This window comes from Bicyclus anynana, chromosome 5 (assembly GCF_947172395.1).
Source record: "Bicyclus anynana chromosome 5, ilBicAnyn1.1, whole genome shotgun sequence".
In the NCBI taxonomy this organism is placed as follows: domain Eukaryota; kingdom Metazoa; phylum Arthropoda; class Insecta; order Lepidoptera; family Nymphalidae; genus Bicyclus; species Bicyclus anynana.
In genome coordinates, this window is record NC_069087.1 from 18818162 (window position 1) to 18837518 (window position 19357).

The 19357-nt window shown below is 38.6% G+C and overlaps 1 protein-coding gene across 2 annotated transcripts in view; it reads left to right on the forward strand.

Annotated features, from left to right (window-relative positions):
• Nucleotides 1-19357, forward strand: part of LOC112050986 (somatostatin receptor type 2-like) — a 137713-nt gene that overhangs the window by 39704 nt on the left and 78652 nt on the right. The window contains exon 2 of one of the 2 annotated variants that reach the window (XM_024089426.2): nucleotides 12530-12562. The exons of the other annotated variant lie outside the window; for it this stretch is intronic. The gene's annotated coding sequence lies outside the window, so the exon portion shown is untranslated. The remainder of the gene's footprint in view (nucleotides 1-12529; nucleotides 12563-19357) is intronic. 2 annotated transcript variants of the gene reach the window in all.

Consider the following 19357-nt stretch of genomic DNA (forward strand, 5'->3'; position numbering starts at 1 on the left):
TGTTCCGGTACGATGTCGAAAAAACCGAAAGGTGTGTGGATTTTCATCCTACTCCTAACAAGTTAGCCCGCTTCCATCTTAGATTGCATCATCACTTACCATCAGGTGAGATTGTAGTCAAGGGCTAACTTGTAAATAATTAAAAACAAATGTCTAGCTATTGCAGGCTCTAAGTCCATGAGCTCAAGTCATTTGAACCCATCGCTTTCAATGTTGAAGACAATACAGAATTGTCTGTAATATAGGTAGCCATTGTGGTAAGGCGAAGCGCAACTACCCCCAACTATAGTCATCTCAGTTAGTTACCATTGAACCAACTTCCACGAATTAGTTACTCAATTCGATTGCGACTCAATTTGAATGCAAATCTTGAGCAATTATGTTTGAATATAATGTATTCAGCCATTCAATTGGCTTAAATAGAGTTAAGCTCCGAGTTAGTAAGTACGTGGCGTGGCACAGGCCAGGGCTCTATTCATGTTACTGACGATGTTATCTTGAACACAAAGACTTTGATAACAATAATGAACAGAGTGCCTAGTGGGAGTTTTCAATGTTTTCATACTGTGACGATCGCGTAACCGTAAGGAATTGAAACAGTTGTGCCACTAGATGACGCTGTTTCATTTCTTAGAAATTCAAGTTTACGGTTACGCGATCGTCACAGTATGAAAACATTGCAAACTCCCATTAGGCACTTTGTTGAACTATAGCATCTGTATATTTTTTATCGATCTGGTGTTGGCTCGTGCCGACGTTAGATGGCGTGACTTGGTTCCGTAAGGAGTAGGGAGTTAGAGAGGGGTACCGATCGTTTGGCGGGAACGACTTGCGATATAAGGCGCTCGTCGTGCGGTCGGCTTCAGTATACTCGTGGCTTTCGAGCCGTCTACATTTCTTGTTGTGTAATTCATTATAGGTTACTTGGGATAGGCGGGGAGAGTGACTTGAATGGAAAAAGGGAGTGTTTGTTAACAGTCAAAGGATCCTTAAACCACACACAACGTTCACAAGTGCGTGACTCCACTCAAGGTCATTCTCTGCCATTCTAGGGTCTTATTTTGGTTAGTTTAATTTTGTTCGACATTGGTTTTCTTATTTTTGTAATCCATTTCTGAGTCTGCTAAAAAAATATTAATAACAAACACTTAACAACACGGCAGTAACGATCATCACTCGGGTGGGCGCTGGGCACTGGGCAGGTAATTAATTATGAGGGCACCTTCACTTTATGAGTGCGAGTCGACGGGCCTCGTTACCGGCAACATCACGGGAAGGGATCGTTGTGAAGGGATTCATTAAAATGTATCGTGAGAACCCCGACACCGGACACTGGACCACGTCGCACGCTCCCGAACCACGATTATTCAACGTTATTATACGTAGAGATTATTATAATTTATGATTCCCGTGGGATTAGTTAAAACCTGAATTTCAAACGAAGTCGCGAGCATCCGCTAGTTATAATTAAAAAAAATACTTTTGAATTAGGTCAACAGGCTAATTCTCTATCTTTGCCGTATAGTGGGTGTAGTGTTTGTGTATATATACACCGGTAGTGGGGCGAGGCAGGCAGTTTATCGCTGGCATCAAGAGGAGGCGGACGTGTGCCGCTGGCCATTATAGTGTATAACAGTGTAGTGGTGAGACGGTGACTTACTGCTATTACAGTAAGGACAAGGGACCTTACAGTGGGCATATACGAAATTGATATTCTATGTATTAGATGTAATCCGGTGCCTACCCTTCATGGATATCATACAGTAGGTTTATGATATTTCTCAGTTGATATGATGTTTATTTTAATAGGTTGATAATAAAAGTCAAATTAATAAACGAATAGGCCAGTTGATCTGATGTGCTTGTTGGCACTGAAAACGATTTATTTTAGCAAAGCGGATTAAATATATTTTATTGAAAATTTAATCACTTAGTATAATATGATCAGGACGCAATTTAACTAGGCAACCTATTTGCAGTGCAATGCAAATATTTTCTACCATTTATTTCTTATCTCAAATAATTACCGACGAGGGTATATAATTATTTCTTCTTATGCCGGTACTCGCAGTAAATGTAGTAGTTTTAAAAATTTGAATCACACAGAAACACCTTATATGAGTTATGGGGGTTGAACACAGACCAGAAATAACCTTCAGTTTATAAAACGCGCTTGAGATTTCTCAAAAACTTTTGAGGATATACATTTCCAATACTTTTAGCAACGTTCAAACTTTCTAGGGCCCGAATACTAGATGTAGATGACAGCCTGGAACGAGTCTCTTAGGGCAGCACAGAAGTTGCATACTATGGAATTGGATTGAATAAATTTTCACGTTGTCCTTTCTGTCAGTATTATAGCGTGTATATATCTCAGTAGTGCAACAATAAATCTCGGGTAGAAGGCCCGTCGCGCGAGCCCTGTCGGCGCCGGGCTAGCGGGAACATTTTGGTGAATTAATTAACTAGATGGCAATGACCCGGGATACTACGGGCAGCTTATTGTCAACTGCGGGACAACTAGCAGGCCTCTTTTAAACTGTTAACAAGGAATTATAATATTATCATTGGCCTACTGCAGGGCTAGGTCTCTTTTCTTATAGGATAAGGGATTTGGAGCTTTAGCCGGGTACGCGGTACTTACGTTAACAGGTTATACAATGTTTGACTGACTTGGTAACGATCACTGTCAGATTATAATGGTAATGATGGGATATATCGATGTTATAACGAAACATTTGAGACGTCAAGTTTAAGAATCATCACACCGATATACATACATCAATTGCTGGGCATAGGCCTCTTGTATAGACCTCCAAATAAAACTGTCTCAAACCGCCAGCATCCAGCAGCTCCCGGCAACCCGCTTGATGTCCTCGGTCCACTTAGTGGGCGGTCGGGTCAATATCAACTTTCCTACGTAATCATGAAGTATGCTTGCTGAATACAAGTCGTCACGTAATAGAATTAGTTGGAAGGTTCGAGAATATTTACGACCTCCGATACATCTCCCGCCTGGAACCTTTATACGGATATCGGGAGCTTTGTGTAGCTGTTTATTTTATTTCCGGTTTACTGCGCGGGTGGGGGAGGGGGAGGATTTGTCGGTACTCATAAAAAAGGATTTATGTTTATGCTGCGAAGGCGGCCGAGCTCACGTCGAGAGCGTCAGAACATAAGCTGCTGAGCTACTTCTGCGAACAGGGGTGTATACTCGTACTATACTATACTATAGCAAGGGAAGGGTGCCTTTTCGATAGAATTTTGTGCAGATAAGAAGTTAGTTAAAAAAAATTAAAGTTAAATATTAAAATCTGGTATATAAAATAGCGAATGTTACATCTGAAATCGAAATTTTATTTTCGGATCGGCTTTTCAGCGTATAAGGAAAACTACAATATAATCAGTCCTTTCGGTTTGAAGCTACGATGCCACAGACAATTCTTTTATTTATTTTTACATTACTCATTGACTATTTTTTGTGTTGTTAGTAGAGAAGGAATGTGGTGTTTAGTATTTTTCAAGTATTTTAGAGTTAACCGTTGCGTCTACGTTGAAATAATTAGTTAAGGTATGTATGAGTATGTACCCCGCTTATATTAAGCGCAACTTAACTGCTTTATGTTCTGTGTGTGTTACTATACCGCACATCACACCTGCAAACATTAATTATTTTTCAAAATCCATTTGAAAGTAGTCATTATTTGTAACATTATTAGCGTGAACAGAAAACTACAATCTTATTTTTTGTATAAAATTATATTGTTATTCTTCTTTTAGAATTTCTTTCACACTTTTGTAATTATATTAAATGTGCAAACGTTTTAGTTTCTATACTTTGTGTTTCTATATGGTTTTAAATATACAGGAGTTAATTAGAGTATGTTTCACAGGAAAAAAAACGGGAGTTGTATGATTTTTCATGTATTTCGTATAAAAGATTGTACATTTTTCTTTCAAAAAAGCTAATTTTGTAGCACTTCCGCGAAGCGACGCGATGTGCAAACGAAAAGGAAATTGGCGCCGCACTCTGAGGGTTTCGGTTTAATTTGTGCGACTTGCACACGACATAGTTGTAGCACATTTACTTTATTTTTTAATTATTTAATTTAATTAGATTGACGACCTTCGTGGCGCAGTGTATTTACAAGACGAAGGACCTGGGTCCCTAGCTGGGCCGATTGAGACGTACCGCCAAACAATTTAGCGTACCGGTACGATGTCGTGTAAAAACCGAAATAAGTGTGGATTTTCATCCTATGTCTAACAAGTTAGCCCGTTTCCATCTTAGATTGCATCATCACTTACTATCAGGTGAGATTGTAGTCAAGGGCTAACTTGTATAGAAAAAACATAAAACAAATTAGGTTGTAGTATTACGAGGCATAGTAATTGATTAAGAAAATGGTTTTTGGTTAGTTGCGTCTGTCAAAGCAAAGATTTTTTAGAATTTAAACTATCGTGAGTGTTATTCACATTAATAGATTATGAAACACGGCTAAAACTCACGTGATATTAGGTCGGAGTATGCCCGACTAGTTTTGAACCCATACGGGGCCCTTAGTCATGAGCTGGTTCTCAAAACTGGTCAGCAAAGCTTGACTAGTTATTTCATACTTGAAATTACATAATCCATAAATCATTAACTGATAAATGAATTAAACGCGAATAATTCGTTCGGTACGCTGCAGGCGCTGCTCGTTGCTATCGATATGATAATACTGTGAATCAGCGTCTGTTTACGAATTAATGTCGGCGCAAATAATGGCAAAATAATACATGCATACAAAATGTTATTAAATCGGAATAATTTGAAATAATATTGCATAAAATTTCTTTTGTTATCGAAATCCGATGATATTTTAAGCCTTTGTTAAATATATTCATTTCCATTCAGAAGGGGGAATGCTCTTTGATACTCAACACCCATATTTATCAAGTATAATAAATCCAATAAATCATTATCAATATAAGATAATATTTATGATTCACTGTATCCTCTGAAGTAGCCATGACCATGACTGCTCCTACTGCATTTACGTACCTCTGCTGCGTGGAATGACAAGCTTTCAGCTCTTATATAACTCTGAAAAGCCCCATAATGAGGCCGATCGTTCCCCGCCCATTGGACTATTGTCATACCCACTCCTCGCACAGTGTCTCCGACTAATGATAGGCGTTCTCAAATCCGTATCGCATTAAATTAGAACTCGTACGAAGCGATTTGTTTCTTCGTTTCTTATACGCATGAGGTATGAAATTGTCTACTGAAGTCAGTGTTTCCTAATTCGTACAATAAAAATAGAGTGAGTAGGCATCTTCTAGGCAAGCGCGTTTCACCACCACATCTACACTTACCATCAGGTGAGATTGTGGTCAAGCGCGAGCTTATTCCATATTAAAAAAAAAATTGTCAGGTTCTTAATCTACTACAAATTATACTTACTCGTATCTATACGAATATTGTAATAAGGTAAAGTTTGTGTTATTGTAGGGAGTAGTCTCTGGATATCCTGAACCGATTTTGAAAATTCTTTCACCAATAGAAAACCACGTTGTTTGCGACTGTCATAGCCCAAAGACATATATTTCAACCCCGTATTCCCACGGAACATTAACTACGCGGTTGGAACCGCGTGGTGTGTGCTAGTTAATAATATTAGGGTAGACTGGTTAACTAAACCGAGGGTGTAACTAAGCGCGTTCATGTGAGAGCAGGTCCACATTGTAACGCAGTATGGTAATATGGCTGAGATGTTTGGCTAACACAGTTTGATGTTATGATATTGTTGTTCATAATACACGATATTACGACCTGGCTTTAAGATACAACGTTCAACGCAGAATGCCTTGCTTTAATTGTTCTCGAGTACGCACATTTAACGTTATAATTAAAAGAGCTTTCTGACAAAGTGAAAGAAGTTTTATCGTCGTCATCAACCCATATTCGGCTCACTACTGAGCTCGAGTCTCTTCTCATAATGAGAGGGGTTAGGTCAATAGTCCACCACGAATGCGAATTGGCAGACTTCACACTCGCAGAGAATTAAGATAATTCTGTGGTATGCAGGTTTCCTCACGATGTTTTCCTTAACCGATTGAGACACGTGATATTTAATTTCTTAAAATGCACACAACTGAAAAGTTGGAGGTGCATGCCCCGGACCGGATTCGAACCCACACCCTCCGGAATCGGAGGCTGAGGTCATATCCACTGGACTATCACGGCTCTAAAGTTGGGTATAATGTTTACAATAGGTTCGATTATCGGTTGGGGTCAAATGTGGGTTTTATATATTTTTATTTAAAAAAATCGCCGGCTGTCGCCGTGTCAGCGGCAGCCGTCGACATGTCTGTGCCAATGATCTGCGGCAGCCGTCAACGTCTCTTATAATATAATGACTTAATTTTTAATAGAGAATAGGTTCGATTCTGGGTTGTGGGTTTTATATTTCTTTAACTTGGCTCAGGACTAGTGTAGTCCTGGTTACGACAGTGGCTAATTACCGCCCTACCGTGACTTTGCGTTCCGGTACGATGCTGCATACCGTATGGGTATCTTTTCCAAGTAAGCCCACCTTCATTAGACTGCATTATCATTTAACATCCAATGAAATAGCAGTCAAGGGCTAACTTGCCATAGAATAAAAATATGCAAAAAGCAATTTATCTAAAAGCACTTCAAATATATAAAAGCAATAAAATACATCAAACATGAATAAAATCTACGGGAGAAAATTAATTCCCCTTGAAACAAGCTCACAATAAGCTTTCAAGTACCGAAAGCTTTCTTTTAGAATAATTTATTATAATATATAATAACAAGTAGGTAATTTATCGTAGGTACTTATTTATATTCAATATAGGGAGCAACTAAACAATTGTGTTGTAATTTATTCTGTAGTACGTATCTACGTCGATTATAATCATCTACAACATCCTTACATTTTATTATATTGAATTGCTGTTTTCGTTTATTATGAAAGATTTGTTAGCTCTGTAATTTTGTAAGCTCCTACCTATATTAAAAGTATTTGAAGTAAGTGAAATACATTGTCGGATAGAAGCAGGCGTTACTTTGCGGAAGTTCATCATGATTATATAATGATTTATTTATTTTGCTATCATCCGCGAAAATTCGGCGAACCCATGCGACAACGTCACGACAAAGTGCAATAGGCACTAGCTTTGCAATTGCACGTTGTAGAGTCAACATCTCCTGAGGATGCTCCGGTTTCGGGGTGAAACGTACCTAGAGAGTATTTTGTCGGACCTGGGTGACGTTGTCGCATGGGTTCGCCGAATTTTCGCGGATGATAGCAAAATAAATAAATCATTATATAAATACATTGTCAATTTTATATACGAAATGTATAATTGTATTATGTCAAAATATTTGTTTTTAAATTTTACGTTATCTATAAGCTACTTCAAGGAGTGCGCCTAGCAACTTATCAATCTAGTTTCTTCTTTAACTTTTTATCATAGAACGGCTAGGCACCTTTTTTTTTTTTTTTTAACGTGGGGAAATCCTCATGGATACCTTTTCGCCACGGGGAGGCAAGAAGGTTATGTCGGACTTCAACCGACTAAAACCCCACGGTGTTCCGACTCACCGCCTAATAACTGAGCCACGGGAACAAACGGCTAGGCACCTGCATGAATACGTAGTTGCTAGGCAAACGCCTACCATGGGCTGCATTAAGCTTACCATTTAATGGGTCAAGTCTTGCCACTTGAAGTATTAACTCTTAAAGTTAATTCTCATCGGTTTACAAACAAAACATTACTTGTGTAGGTTTATACCACAAACAAAATGACGATAGCTGTGATTTGCAAATGTCATTTAACTCAATGCAGGAGTATGATTTCCTCTTGTTAATTAGGGTACGATGGGACTGACATGTTATTTATAATAAAAGTCCCTTAAAACTTATAGATTAAAAAAAAAAAAAAAAAATGATTTCCTCTAATGTTATCACAAAGAATCACTACATCTTCTTGGCACATTACGAATGTACATTGTAGCTACATCGCTACGAGCCGAGAGCTGGCGGCGGAGGTATTTGCAAATCATAAATATCGTATGGCAACACCGACAACCAACAATGAAATTCAAATCAAAATAATGCTTTATTCAAGTAGGCTTTCACGAGATCTTTCGAATAGTTAAATATTCAGCAGCGCCACTGATGTGACGTTGTTTGTGTGCTGAGTGTTGCGATACTCGATACTGTTCATATATATATTTTTATTCGTTACCAATTGACGATAGTCTCACCTGATTGGAAGTGATGATGCAATCTAAAATGGAAGCGGGTTAACTTGTTAGGAGGAGGATGAAAATCCACACCCTTTTCGGTTTCTACACGACATCGTACCGGAACGCTAAGTCGCTTGGCGATCTTTGCCGGTGTGAAGGTAAGCCACACCCGCAACCTCCCGCCAGACAGATCTGTACCAATTAAGAAAACCTCAATCGGCCGAGCCGGGATCGAACTCAGGACCTCCGTTTTGTAAATCCACCGCGCATAACACTGCGCCACGAAGGTCATCAAAATTCACTAGCGGAAGCTCGCGATCCTGTTTGTGTGTAATTCTTCTTAGTGTTACAACGGAGAAATAATAACAGACATACTTATTTTCGCATTTGTAATATTAGTACTTTTGGCTAAGAACAATGTTTTAAAACCGATGACAATTAACTTTAAAAGTAAATACTTCAAGTGTCAAGACTTATCCAATTAGACTATAAATTAAATTAGTCAATTGAATTTCTATACCATTACTTGTTAATAAGAAACTATGCATTTGTAACGTAAATATAACTCTCCGAATCAGCGCAAACACAAAACTCGCATGCAGCTATAAACACACAACCAGATTTGAGTTTTACGTTGAATTTCCAGTGTGAATGACGCTTGATTAACTAAATTATTCTCAAAGAAAATTAACAATTCAATAGACCGGTATGTTGGTATGTTAATGTTGTAAGCGCTTTATACCTTTGGGCTACTCAGCCAAAAGGTAAAAGCCTAAAGTCGAGTACTCAGTCCACTCATTATTTTATTAAATAAAAATTCAATACACAAAAATGTTTTACAAGGGTCGCTGGAATTAACGAACGAGAAATTTTAACTAAAAGTTATTGATGAAATGATACGCATGGCTGATTACACAAAGCGCACAAACTTTTGAGTGCAAGCGAATTATTTTATAAAGACTCTTGGCCTTTGACAGCAGCAGGTAATTAACGTGTGGAAAAATACTGTTTCAACGGTCTTAAATAAAATTGTGCGGCTTTGAAAAGTAACTTTTCATGAAGCAGATTGTTATTGTGTCATTTTTAGTCTACATACACATAATATTTTTCTTAATTATTGTCGACAGTATTGTTCGATCCGTCAGTGCGCCGTTTAAAAACTGTCGATAGTAGATAGATACTAGTCGATCGGTCTGTGCGCCGTGCAATAATTTTCGATAATGCATCGGTCAGTACGCCGTGCAACAATTGTCGATAGTACTAGTCGATCGGTCTGTGCGCCGTGCAATAATTTTCGATAATGCATCGGTCAGTACGCCGTGCAACAATTGTCGATAGTACTAGTCGATCGGTCTGTGCGCCGTGCAATAATTTTCGATAATGCATCGGTCAGTACGCCGTGCAACAATTATTGTTGATAGTACTAGTCGATCGGTCTGTGCGCCGTGCAATAATTTTCGATAATGCATCGGTCAGTACGCCGTGCAACAATTGTCGATAGTACTAGTCAATCGGTCTATGCGCCGTGCAATAATTTTCGATAATGCATCGGTCAGTACGCCGTGCAACAATTGTCGATAGTACTAGTCGATCGGTCTGTGCGCCGTGCAATAATTTTCGATAATGCATCGGTCAGTACGCCGTGCAACAATTATTGTTGATAGTACTAGTCGATCGGTCTGTGCGCCGTGCAATAATTTTCGATAATGCATCGGTCAGTACGCCGTGCAACAATTGTCGATAGTACTAGTCGATCGGTCTGTGCGCCGTGCAATAATTTTCGATAATGCATCGGTCAGTACGCCGTGCAACAATTATTGTTGATAGTACTAGTCGATCGGTCTGTGCGCCGTGCAATAATTTTCGATAATGCATCGGTCAGTACGCCGTGCAACAATTGTCGATAGTACTAGTCAATCGGTCTATGCGCCGTGCAATAATTTTCGATAGTGCATCGGTCAGTACGCCGTGCAACAATTGTCGATAGTGCTAGTCGATCGGTCAGTGCACCGTGCAATAATTGTCGATAGTGCTAGTCGATCGGTCAGTGCACCGTGCAATAATTGTCGTTAGTGCTAGTCGATCGGTCAGTACGCCGTGCAATAATTGTCGATTCGATAGTGCTAGGCGTTGCTTGGGCACTTTATTGTCCCGCAGCAGGAGGTGTAAATTTTTTTTTTACATTTTAATAGTGTTTTGTACGGCGCAGCTTGCATGAATTTGTCGCCGCTGTTGGCTACCATATTTACCTATGGTAGGAGCATGGGCTGACAAACTCTCAGCGTTAGTCGGCTTACAGCACACGACAGCACAGTAATTAAGCTAAGAGCCGACGGAGCTCAGAGCTATCGGGCTTTTTATAGGAGATGTAGTTGTTTTACTGCTGGTACATTGACGTCTTGCCGGCGACCTCTGGCTACGTGTGCCTGGAGTTATGTAAAGGTCATTCACATGCTAGCCGCAGTTCAAAGAGTTACACAAAAACACTTCATACATTCTAACTCTAAACTGTAACTAAAACGTTTTGAAAAAATATTATATACATTTCCGGCAATGTGTATAATTCAGATATTCTATACAATGCTTTTGGATATTCGAACACATACAGAAAGAAACTGTGTTAGCAGTTACAAATATGTCGGGAACTTAGATCAGCTTACCGAAAATTGAATTACTGTGTAGGATAGGATAGGATGAGCCGTGATAGCCCAGTGGATATGACCTCTGCCTCCGATTTCGGAGGGTGTGGGTTCGAATCCGGTCCGGGGCATGCACCTCCAACTTTTCAGTTGTGTGCATTTTAAGCAAGTAAATATCACGTGTCTCAATCGGTGAAGGAAAACATCGTGAGGAAACCTGCATAACAGAGAATTATCTTAATTTTCTGCGTGTGTGAAGTCTGCCAATCCGCATTGGGCCAGCGTGGTGGACTATTGGCCTAACCCCTCTCATTTTGAGAGGAGACCCAAGCTCAGCAGTGAGCCGAATATGGGTTGATGACGATGACGATACAATGCCTAGGCAATGTATAAAATACGTGGGGCGGTTTGGCTCTGTATAAAATATTATGAATATGATCGTTCATTGCATACATAACTTTGATTAAATTGATTACCTCCTAGTCAAATAAGAGATATTTCTTTATTTTACACACTGCATTACAGTGTGTAAAGTAAATAGATTTTGGTATCATTTGCATAGAGAATCTATAAATAATTGTATACCTATGTAATTATATAGAGGTTATATCATACAATTATCATTCTCATCACAAGATTTTTCACTTTTTCGGAGTAACCTAATTAAATTTATTATATTAATTAGTCCCTACAAAAGACCTATGTCCTGCAGTGGACGTCCATCGGCTGATATGACGATGATGAATTAAATTATTGCAACAAATTAACATGGCAAATATTTTTTGAAGACTCAAGTATTTAAAAGTGGCTACGCCAGAAGACTCGTTCCGTCGCCATTGCATTCAGCTTCACCTCCTCGACCTTCGTTTCTGCACTCTGCTACGTAGGCTTGCTTAATTGAGGACCTCCTTCTCGAGCTTCGAACTTTGCGCTTTACAGAACACTTTAGGGTTAGTGCAGGCAAACTGCGTGCAGTCTACTACGTAAAAGTGAAGATCACGCAATGAACTCAACACACACTGCGTGCGTTCTTTAGTTGTACGGAGTGCAATGAAATACGAATGTACTGCCTGCCCACGCGCACGTCCTGTCCTTGCCTGCTCTCGTCATACATACATTACAGGCTGAGCATCCGGTATTGTATAGAAAGTATAAAATTAAAAATATTTAATACATTGCCTAGGCATGTTATAGAATGCCGGACTATGCACATTGCCGGTAACATACAAATTTAATCCATTACATGCAGCCAGCGGACTGCATAAAGAGATTTTAATTAATAAGCACGAATATTGATTACCAGTTTCTGGGAACATATTCGTATTCATATATCGGTATTTAATTTGGTTCAGAATTCCAGGCTCAATACTTGTCCAGTATTTATTTTATAATATTATTGAATGATATATTATTTCACTTATTATTATTTTTATTGAAATTTTATTACTAAAATATTATTTCGTAGCATCAAACTCTTGCTGCAGTAAAAAACTAAATTATAAAACAAAAAATCCGACTGCTTCAGCGTAATAAACTGAAAAGAATAAAACCATATCTCAATAATATTATAAAATTAATACTCACACAAATATTATGTTAACTACAAATATTTATTTTTTGTTTACAGATGTTTGCAAATTAATATAATCATCAGAACGTGGTGAGTATATTCAATAGAAAAAGGTAATTAGATAAAATGCTTATGACATTTCGAAAGTGCTTGTAAACTAAGTCTAATTGAAATATATGAATTTCGATTTTGATTACGATTTTTACCAATTAAGGTACGATTACATAATGATTTATTTATTTTGCTATCATCCGCGAAAATTCGGCGAACCCATGCGACAACGTCACCCAGGTCCGACAAAATACTCTCTACGTACGTTTCACCCCGAAACCGGAGCATCCTCAGGAGATGTTGACTCTACAACGTGCAATTGCAAAGTCAACGTTGTAGAGTCAACATCTCCTGAGGATGCTCCGGTTTCGGGGTGAAACGTACGTAGAGAGTATTTTGTCGGACCTGGGTGACGTTGTCGCATGGGTTCGCCGAATTTTCGCGGATGATAGCAAAATAAATAAATCATTATATAATCATGATGAACTTCCGCAAAGTAACGCCTGCTTCTATCCAATTAAGGTACGTTTAACTTAGTAGTAACCCAGGGACATACAAATGAAGATTTGAATTCCAATTCCAAGAAAGAAAACCAATTCATTGGCATCCTTTACTAGGCATGTTGTGTCGTAGGGTCAGTAACAATGCGTCAAACCCATGTGAAAGGGTCCATTAGTTAACTCGATGTATCAGCAGCGCAGGCCCAAGGTCAAGTCCTGTTATCGCGCGATAGGCCGCCCACTTGCCTCTAATTAAACCACATGCCTATCTTATCTGGCGCCTAACCACACTCACATGGCGATTATTGTAACTAACACCCATTATCTCGACCATGTGTGCGCACCGCACATGCGGTAGGTATGGAGCGTTGGGAATTCGCTTTTTTGATACTAGCTGATGGAACAAACTTGCTAGCAGGACAGACAATAATATTGTAAACTAGCGGACGCCTGCGACTTCGTCCGCCCTTAGACCTCCTTAATCCGGCTCTCTCGCAAAATCCGTTCTTAGTGGACCTCTACTACCTGTGAACTAACTTCCTGCCAAAGGGAATGCCCATCCCTGGCCCAGGCCTATCCTGACCACCCGGTAGTTTCCTTATATTTAAAAATAATTGATAATTCTACTGTAATAATGATCATTACTTTACCAAAAAAATTTTGCTACAACGGGGACAAGATCGTTGACCATACAGCGTGACTTTTACGATATTTTTTGAAAACTTAGGATTGGTTTGTTTGTTCGTTTTCTTGTTTGTTAAGCTTGTTGGTAACAGAAAAATAATACAAAAATATCTCCAAATGTTGCTTCGCCGCTTTGGTACACCGGCGAACATTTTGCCCTAGAAGAGTGATAAAAAATTGTATTTTTCTTCAAGGAATATACTTTTATTAAGCCAATTAATTAACCAACGATTCTTATTTATACATCATATTATTATCTCCATATACTTTTATACGGGGGTATACCTTGGTTCCTTGGGCCGACTTTATATGAGCCGGTGGGCATTCCACTTTCAACTTTGCACGTCAAGTGGTTATCGAGATAATTTGATAAATGACTTTTGCATTTATATACTAAGATGTAGGTCACACGGCGTAAGTAGTACCTCAGTAATATTACAGCAAACATCTACCAAATATCTTTATCTATATTTTATAGGTATTATTAAGAGGTAAAGTTTGCGAGGTTGCAGAGGTGATCTCTGGATCTTCAGAACTGTTTTTTAAAACCTTTTACCAATAGAAAACATAATTTGAGACGCGAAGCGTCTTCTAGTAGACAAGTAATTACACGTATGACGAGATAAAACGACTAGGGGCGCGATTATGATATCCTGAAGAAAATATCAAAAAGTTGTTATTATGTTTTACATTTAGACACTTATGATTTGTTATTAACTAAAATAAAGATAACACAGGAAGGGAGAACACAGGCAGGTATTCAGTGAAGTAGTTGAAAACAGCCGGCGGGCAGCAGTCAGCTGCGTCTAACTCTAACTATTAACTAACTGGCGCTGGAAGTTTCCAATGTCAACAAACTCCGACTTAGCTGACGCGGCAGTTTGTTAATGCTATTATTACGCTCGTTCACATTGCCTCACTTCCCAACTTTGCACGATTGTTTGCCTCCGTAACTCTACCTACTGCTTGCCAGTATTTCGAATTATTTTTCTTAACTTAATTAATGATAAAAACTCCATCGTTGGTATATTGGTTAGTCTATGTGAATAGGACGGTGGTACACTCCCGTAACATGGAGAGCTTCATCATGATTAACATATTTTGATAAAAGGTCATCACAAGAATCAAATATTGTCATACCGACATGTCAAGTCCACCAACACACACAACAGAGTGAATCTCCTCAATCTGGAGCATTGACTAGGAAAGGATGAATGTGTGAAATAATATGAGCTTATCTAAGTTAATTATAATTAACATTTAGAGAAATTGTTAAAACGTTCATATCAGGATTATCTTGAATCAAACTCTTTTTCATTGACAGCTTTCTAGTGTCAATTACACTGTTCTAGAACCTTGTTTTAGTCTTGTACCTACTTGTTTAATCTATTTTTTATTTAATATAAAAATTAAAAGCGTTTATAATAATGTCTGATGCTAATTAATTATGACTCAGCGTCAGGTGAGATCGTTAATCAAAACAGGCAGATAAAAAGTCAGCGAAATGGACGGTGTTCATTTTTAAATACAAATTTAATTTTTACAACGAAAAATTCCTTTAACATTTTATGCTGAAATTTTCCGTTAATTTGTTCCCTTTTTGAATTTCATTATTCATTAGCCGACAATTGCAACGGCGATGTTGTCGGATGCTAATTAGCAACGCAAATGAGCGATGAAGACTATCTGCATTAACATCTCAAACAACAATCGACACTTGCTGCCGGCATTAACATCAATAAGGTTTGCTTGCAATGTTCGCTGTTGTTAATACTTAGTAATAGTCATTGTTTGTAGTATAGTCAATATTGTAGTACAGAATTTTATATTCTGAAAATCGGCTCACATCAGCTGCTCTATTAAATAATTTGGTCTTTAAGAACAACCTATTACAATAAACATAAAATCAATTCAAATGTCACCTACCTACTGTACCATATTTACGGAGTTGTCACCGTACCGTGTTGGCACCGGATGACATTAGTGACATAGAATCTGAATTTCGTATCTAAGGGCTCCAACACACGGGCCACAAGCCACAACCACAAAATGCTACCGGCATATTTCCTATAGTTTTCATACATATTATATAGACTCGCCGCACACGGTTGCGCCGGTGGCTGCCACACGCTACAATCGTCGCTGCTCGCTTCTTGTGGCCTGCACCGGCCACTAAACGCCGACACTCGCTGCCACTCGCGCGATTCCGCACCCCTCTCTCTCTTATCTCAGTAAACCTGTTAGAGTCAAAAAGCAGCCACCGACCGCAAATGTCGACCACCGGCCACAAGTGGCTGTCCCGCGCTTCAGCTGCTTTTGTTGCCCATTCTTGCTTCTTGTGGCAGCGTTTGTCGTTGCTGTCGCATGTGGCCCGTGTGCGGCGACACTTAATCAAGTTAGTGAATTAGGACTGATATTGGCCGTTGCTAGCTACCACCCTGCCAGCAAAGACGTAACTCCAAGCAACTTAGGGTTATTTTGTCATTAAATATAAAAGAAATATTATGTGAATTCCGAACGATGAATGGACTGATTTGGACGCCATATAATACTTTTAATTTTATCACATAGGTAGCTAATCTTCAGATTTTTAATTATGTAAAATTACAAACCCCACCCGCCAACCCTCATTTCCTGATAATGATGATTTTGACGAAAATTAAAGAATGGATAAACCAAACAATATAACCAATGTAATGTAATGTAATAAGACCAATAAGAAACGCCGAAGGATATTTCTTCCTTTTCCAACCCAGGTTGAAAAGATGAATTGATTCTTTTTAAACCTTATACTTGGTTGTCATTTACATCAGATAATTAAAGGGCAAGCTAAATTCAAACACACGTGTTGAAGGTTTTACAAACACCGCTCTGTACAGACAGATAGCTGTGTAGACAAAATAATGATTGCACAAACAATTTTGGTTGAAAATTCCTTCACTCCGCCACTCGTCGCAAAGTTTAAGCCTCTCGATGACACTTAAACTGAATTGAGTCGAGTAATTACAAAGTTTTATGACTAAATACATGTCGAGGAGACATGGCACATCAACCGTGTTATTGCTCGGAGTAAGGACGTACCGGTACGTAGAGAATAGCACGTAACGACACTGATGGTGGAGCAGTTAATTTAATTGGAATTGATGTGAATCTCTTACGGCTCTCACTAAAAACCTTATAATAAAACCTTAAAACAACATTACAAACATTACATAAACCCAAAAATAAGCGCTATATTTGGTAAAGTCTGCTATGCAGTCTATTTTTTAATTTATTTGAATTTATTCTTATTTTTATTATATTAGCTGTGACGTCACGCGGGTCTCATCTGATAATCAGCATACATTAATTGTTTTATAAGTAGTGCACGGGATATGCTGAGCTGTACAGTGCACCCTGCCTTTTTAAATATTACAGAGATCATTAGGATACTGTCTGTAACCTTTACATTTGAATAACTTTATTTTCTTTCTTTCATCATAATTCGAATACTGTTAACTATTAATCTATAAGGCTGTTGACATTATAAGTAGGTCAGATTAAAAAATGTCTGGCTGAGTTAGTTGTTGGCTTCTTTCCAAATTAGGGCTCGTCTGGAGCCTTTGAAGATTCTTTTGAACTTAAAACTAAAGTTAACGAAACTACTTAAGTATATTGCTTTATAATAAAAATAGCTACTGATAAGACCGCTATTTTTAGTTAAGAAAACGAAAGTATACACCTAGTAACATAATTGATTAAAACAATTTTGTATTTATTGCATAAATTGATCGAAATTTAACAATTTTTTTACTTTATACACGAAAAAAAACTCTCAACTCACTCAACGTGTGGGCCTAAAAATGAACATGAGCAAGACGAAGATCATGTCTAATGCTCATGTAACGCTCCACCCAGTTATTGTTGAGGACTCTGCGCTCGAAATTGTAGACGAGTATATATACCTAGGACACACAGTCCAGTTAGGAAGGTCCAATTTCGAGAAAGAGGTAAATCGCCGAATCCAGCTCGGCTGGGCCGCGTTCGGAAAACTCCGCGACATCTTTTCGTCCAAAATTCCTCAGTGCCTGAAGACGAAAGTCTTCGAACAGTGCGTGTTGCCAGTGATGACATACGGATCCGAAACCTGGTCGCTAACTATGGGCCTCATTAGAAGGCTCAAAGTCACTCAGCGGGCGATGGAGCGATCTATGCTTGGAGTTTCTCTGCGTGATCGAATCAGAAATGAGGAGATCCGCAGACGAACCAAAGTCACCGACATAGCTCAGCGAGTCGCGAAGCTGAAGTGGCAATGGGCAGGCCACATAGTTCGAAGAGCCGATGGACGTTGGGGTCCCAAGGTGTTGGAATGGCGACCCCGCACCGGAAAGCGCAGTGTTGGTCGACCCCCCACTAGGTGGACAGAGGACATCAAGCGGATTGCAGGAAACCGCTGGATGCTGGCGGCTCGAGATCGTTATGCTTGGAGGTCCATGCAAGAGGCCTATGTCCAGCAGTGGACGTCCATCGGCTGAAAATGATGATGATGATGATGATGACACGAAAAAATCAGGTCAGAAAATCTTTTTAGAATTATCGGAAATAATTCGAGGAAAATGCTGAATTTTGAAAATCGGTTAACATAGTTACAAAGAATTTATTAAATAAAAATGAATGTTGAACCTGTTGTTCCTCTACTTGTAAACAGCAAGCCACACTCCACTAACATGTACTTTTAAAAATTGTTTGACATAAGATACATTTTTCACTGAAATTCCCTTTGTGAAGCGAAGAGCCGGGCTACCGGCGTGTGGGCGCAGGGTTTAGCCCGGGGTCGAATTTCACAGCCGGGGATATCGGGGTAATTATAGGTGTCTAATTAACAGTAAACATGGTAATAATTTTGATTAGGAATTTCGTGAATTTCCTTCTTAGTTTGAGTTTAACATGATCATGCGTTTAACATGTCAAAAGTGCTTGTAAACTGAGCCTACTTGAAATAAATGATTTTTTTGATTTGACATGATTCCCTTCTTAGTTTGCGTTTATCATTAGGCGTGGGTACTAGACGTGCCGATGCATAAATGTTAAATGTATTCAAAGATCTGTACGCAATGTTGTAGGCAGATGGATTATAAAGTCTGCTTCAGTGTTGTAGGGCTTGTTCGAAGAGGGTTTGTTATATTTTTAACTTAAGTCCTCGTTTAACTAACTATTGTTTATATTGAAGTTACAAATATAGTGTTTTCCAATTGAAAAAATATATCGTTTATTGTTGTCTGTATTTTATTTTAGGCCTTCAACAATAGTTATTTAACATTTGTATGCAAGCCGCGAGTATAGAATTATGTGAGGGTATACCCACTACAAAAAGCTCCAATAAAGCTCTATCATAAAATAAACTAATAAAACCCTCCAAAAAGCAATAGAATAATTTTAATGCAGTTTTCGCATTGCCTTCGAATCTAATCCAAATAATATTTCATGTTTAAAAGAACCAAATTATATCGATAGCTAATCTTCACGATATATAACTATCCGATGCGATATATAATAGGCACTCAAATGTCTTCTAAAACTTTGTTTACTTTTTAATCCTTTCATCACGTTTGCTGTGTCGCATTACATTTAGCGAGAGATCACACTTGTACAAGTTTCAGTTGACGTGAGA